Source organism: Taudactylus pleione, unplaced genomic scaffold (genome assembly GCF_031769625.1).
Source record: "Taudactylus pleione unplaced genomic scaffold, aTauple2 ptg002133l, whole genome shotgun sequence".
Classification (NCBI taxonomy): domain Eukaryota; kingdom Metazoa; phylum Chordata; class Amphibia; order Anura; family Myobatrachidae; genus Taudactylus; species Taudactylus pleione.
This window is the reverse complement of record NW_028286527.1, coordinates 343,791-349,790: the sequence shown is the minus strand read 5'-3', so window position 1 is coordinate 349,790 and position 6,000 is coordinate 343,791.

Here is a 6,000-nt window from a genome sequence, read left to right as displayed (position 1 = left end):
ACACGGCCATAGCCGGTCTGGACGCTCCCCCAGCAAGGGAATAAATGGACTTCAGGAATATTTCCACCTTGCGATCCATAGCATCCTTTAAGGAGGACATGGAGGGCATGGGCAATGTAGCACTCTTCACAAGGCATGTGACATGAGAGTCCACTTGTGGAGGAGTTTCCCACTTTGAGAAATAATTATCCGCAAAAGGGTATGTGATGGTCAAACGTCTTTGAGGCTGGTATCGCTTACCCGGATTTTTCCACGCCTCCTCTAAGTGGTCCACTAACTGACCAGATAGAGGAAACACAGTGGTATCACCCTTAATATCCTCAAAGGCATATTTCGATTTAGTCACGGGGGGATCATACTCATCAATAACTAGGGCTGTACGGACTGCACGTATAAGGCCCGGTATGTATACCTTAGACTTAGACTCCGCCTCTCTTGTACGGAAAGTCTCCTGGTCAGAAAGGTCTAACATTTCACCGTCATCAGTCGACACATCATCTTGATCATACTGTGCAGACTGAGACGGCAAAGGTCGCTTATGCAGCCGCAATGATGACTCCCCCTGTAAAACATCCGACAGGTGTTGCACCATAGTGGACAGGGAATTCACCCATGCTGGCTCAACCTGAGGGGGCAAGATTAGGAGACTCTGGGGTAACACCAACTGTCTGGGGAACCCCTGTATGGGAGATTGCACCATTGAGTGCTGTGAAAACCCCATCTCTGGGGCAATGCAGGGGGCATCGCTAGCTGGCCCACAAGGGTTGTTAGTGCCTTAGCAAAACAAGCCCAGGGTGGCTCCTGCACAGTTGCAGTGACAGAAATCGGGTGTGACATTACATAAAACGCCCTACATAGCCCCTCAGAATTTCCATCACCCTACGCCAATGGTACTTGACATATGGTACACTATGGCTGCAGAGGAAAATCGCTTCACTGTCAGACATGATGAGTGAACGGAGCTGTATGTGACACCTCACAAAACAACACTTGTACAGTGAGGCAATAACACCCTGCAACACCGCACCGCAAGGGCTTTAGCAGAGAAGAATAGGGATAGTACTAGCATTAAGTCACATACAATGCAGAGCTGTGATCAACTACTCAGACTACAGAGCCTGGTAGGAAACAGCGCTGCATACACTGACCTTGTTACTGGAGGAGAGGTATGCAGGGGGAACCAGACCACGATGCCACCGCTATCAGCGTCCAATAGCGCTCGCCAAGTTAGATAAAATGGCCGCCGAGGAGCAGAAAGGAGGCGGGCCCGGGGAAGGAGCGCCTACACATAAGCCAGTCCGCAGTGGAAAGGACGTGTGCAGCAGGGGAGGCGCCGGCTGCTGTGCAGGGAAGGCGCGCTCCCCTGGCCTGCATTTAACCCCCAGGATGTTGGATGTTTCTGCACCGCCGCGGCCCGCTGTTCCAGGGGGTTAGTGGAATTGCAGGATTAGTACCTGGCTCCATGCTGCAGCCAGTCCCCAGGGAGCCCCCTGCCTGGGGACTCAGGACAGTGTTGACCAGCGGGGACCCACCTCGGGACCCCGCCACTTACCTGCTCCCCGTACATTCAGCCACAGTCCAGGTAACCGGGGTCACCGCTAGCTGTGATCCCAGTTACCAACCAGCATCCCCGGATCGGTACCGGCATTCTGGTACCGGCAGGGTGGAGGAGTGACAACATGGACGTCAGTACTGACTGTCCATGCTGTACACTCAGGGTCTCATTCAGACCCGCTCGCAAGCGCCAATGCGCTCACAAGCGCAAAAGCAGCGGCTGCACTGCGCGTGCGCAAGCCCCAGAGCGAGAGAGAAATTCTCTCACTCCGGGGCTTACTACAAAATGGGCGGCTGTCGATGGTGATTGACAGCTCGCACCGTTTTGTAAGCGGGGCAGGGGGGTGGCTTGCCAAACGGAGGCATTCCCGACTCGTGATGTCATTGGTGAGCTTTCGGCTCTAATAGAGCCAAAAGCTCACTGGGGCTTGCGGTAGACGAGACCCTACCACAAGGGTCTCGTCGTAAGCCTCGATGGTCTTGACCATCATGACCATCAACCTGGCCGCTCGCTAAAGCTGTGGGTGGTCATCCACAGCTTAGCGAGCGGCCAGGAGGCCGGCTCATTTTAGAGATGCGGCCGCCCTCATTCAGAGCGAGCACTCGCATTTTGCGAGCGGCTCTGAATGAGGTCCTCAATGTGCAGCCACAGCTGCCCATAGAAACTTAAGGGGCCTTAATCGACCCCCCTCTGATACAGGTGCATCCGACTCCGAGCCGGGCACCGACGAAAACTGAGTGCCTGAGGCTCGGAGGCGGGGTATAGGAGAGGGACCCCAGTGCATCCTGGGAGGATAAAAAACTTAACCCTGTGGTGCCCGATGCCTGGCGTCATCACCTATACCCCAAGGTATCCTGTAGATGCCCTATAGACCCTGCAGTAGAAACAACACAATTTAAGTCACATTACAGCCGGATGCCATAACACACACAGCGATATAACACACTATAAGTCACATTACTGCCAGATGCCATAACACACATAGCGATATAACACAATATAAGTCACATTACAGCCGGATGCCATAACATGCAGAGAAATATAACACAATATAAGTCACATTACAGCCGGATGCCATAACACACAGAGCAATATAACACAATATAAGTCACATTACAGCCAGATGCCATAACACGCAGAGCAATATAACACAATATAAGTCACATTACAGCCGGATGCCATAACACGCAGAGCAATATAACACAATATAAGTCACATTATAGCCCGATGCCATAATACACAGAGCGATATAACACAATATAAGTCACATTACAGCCGGATGCCATAACACACAGAGCGATATAACACAATATAAGTCACATTACAGGCGGATGCCATAACATACAGAGCGATATAACACAATATAAGTCACATTACAGCCGGATGCCATAACACGCAGAGCGATATAACACAATATAAGTCACATTACAGCCGGATGCCATAATACACAGAGCAATATAACACAATATAAGTCACATTACAGCCGGATGCCATAACACGCAGAGCGATATAACACAATATAAGTCACATTACAGCCGGATGCCATAACACACAGAGCGATATAACACAATATAAGTCACATTACAGCCGGATGCCATAATACACAGAGCGATATAACACAATATAAGTCACATTACAGCCGGATGCCATAACACGCAGAGCGATATAACACAATATAAGTCACATTACAGCCAGATGCCATAACACACAGAGCAATATAACACAATATAAGTCACATTATAGCCCGATGCCATAATACACAGAGCGATATAACACAATATAAGTCACATTACAGGCGGATGCCATAACACGCAGAGCGATATAACACAATATAAGTCACATTACAGCCAGATGCCATAACACGCAGAGCGATATAACACAATATAAGTCACATTACAGGCGGATGCCATAACATACAGAGCAATATAACACAATATAAGTCACATTACAGCCGGATGTCATAACACACAGAGCAATATAACACAATATAAGTCACATTACAGGCGGATGCCATAATACACAGAGCAATATAACACAATATAAGTCACATTACAGCCGGATGCCATAACACGCAGAGCGATATAACACAATATAAGTCACATTACAGCCGGATACCATAATAAAAGTGGATCCCACCTACCTAATTAGAGGAATAAATATATGTAGCAACTAATTATTATCAGCGTCACCTTATCTCACGCCTGGTGGCAGCATCAGCCATGGTTTGTGGGGTTTGTATATCACTCAGTTTGCCTAAAGTTATACTATGTGTCTGTCACTTGTATTGTGATTGGTTACAGGGTCACATTACCTACAGCAGTAAGAAGCTCTACTGTGATTGGTTACAGGGTCACATTACCTACAGCAGTAAGAAGCTCTACTGTGATTGGTTACAGGGTCACATTACCTACAGCAGTAAGAAGCTATACTGTGATTGGTTACAGGGTCACATTACCTACAGCAGTAAGAAGCTCTACTGTGATTGGTTACAGGGTCACATTACCTACAGCAGTAAGAAGCTATACTGTGATTGGTTACAGGGTCACATTACCTACAGCAGTAAGAAGCTATACTGTGATTGGTTACAGGGTCACATTACGTACAGGAGGAAGAAGCTATACTGTGATTGGTTACAGGGTCACATTACCTACAGCAGTAAGAAGCTATACTGTGATTGGTTACAGGGTCACATTACGTACAGGAGGAAGAAGCTATACTGTGATTGGTTACAGGGTCACATTACGTACAGGAGGAAGAAGCTCTACTGTGATTGGTTACAGGGTCGCATTATGGCCCTGATTCAGAGCCGGATGCTCTGACAGATCGCTCGCTCTGAATCAGGGCCATCCTTCTTGTTTTTCAGAGCGGCCTCCTGGCCGCTCGCATAGCTGTGGGTGGCCAGGAAGATGGTCGCGATGGTCAAGACCATCGCAACCATCGGGCTTGTGACGAGACCCTTGTGGTAGGATCTCGTTGTCGCAAGCCCCTGAGTGTTTTTGGCTCTAACAGAGCTGAAAGCACTCCCACTGACATCACTTGTGATGTCAGTGGTGCCGGCCCCAGACGGTAAGCGTTCTGGGCCACCATCGACCCGCTTGCGAGCGCATAGCGCTCGCGAGCGGGTCTGAATCAGGCCCTATGTACAGAAGGGAGCTCTACTGTGATTGGTTACAGGGTCACATTATGTACAGGTGGAAGAAGCTTTGACCTGAATAATCTGGGGTTCAGGCTTTACAGTCACTTTCCTCCACCGTAATAAAGCTGTGTACACACTGGGCGATATATCAACCATTCAATCGGGCATCCGATACATCGTGAAAGCGTTGGTGTGTGTGTACCCCTGATATACCTGTGAACAACATCATTCACAGACATATGGCATTGGCTGTGCAGCAGTGCAGATGAGCAAAATATATCTGCAGACATATCGGCGCATCTCTCTGTACGGGCTTCTACCCATGCACCCCATACACTTGCTGTAAAGATTGACTTCACAGCTGGGTGGGCAAATTGAAATCCCCTCCCATCTGTGACATCAGGACGATAGGTCTAGTGACCAATCAGTAAGTGTGTATAACTTAGCAATGGGGGAGGGGCTTGGACTGCACACTCTAATTTAAAACATAATAGGAGGTGCTGCCATGCTGAGACTTGTAGTACAATGCAGGGGACCTAGAATGCAGGTGCACACTCTAGGTACTAAGAACAATGATAGACAAAATAATCCTAATAAACTCTACAATTAACATGGAGTAAAATTATAAGTATAAGTATACTCCATTTTAATTGTAGTTTATCAGGATTATTTTGGACTGCACACCCTAATGTCCTCTGCAGTGTGTATAACTTACCTGATCGGCCGCTGTGTTGGCAGATCTGTTGGCACAATGTGCACCCAGCTTAAGACTAAACTGGCAGGGTGTGAACACATCACACAGACTGTACACACCATGTATTACATGGATTGTGCCAGACACTAACCATTGTATCTGATACACACAGGTGTATTCCTCTGTAGGAGCAATAAGTAATCTCAGTGGTGCTGATGTCTGATCTCCTTTGTTTCCTATAGTGACAGTCCTTTATATATGGGACTGTCACTATGACTGCTGTGGACATATTTTGTTTTGATTATTGTGATTTTACTGCTAGTGGCAGATGATGCAATTCATTTGGTACTAAATATTTTGTATTGTTACCTATATTTTTGTGATAACCTTTTATTCTAAGGTACTACTGACTATATTGTTAAGTCATGCTATGTTTTATTTTTGAGTTTATGTCGCAGTCCCTCTACAATCTGTATTTTTTCTACTGTGGTTATTTTGGGTATGCATAAATATTTCATGATGACCACAAAGTCTGTTAAGGGCATTGCCTCTTAGGTGAAGCCACCTACTTCCACGGTGTCTTCCCCCTCTAATTCTCATGGCCCTTCCATCACT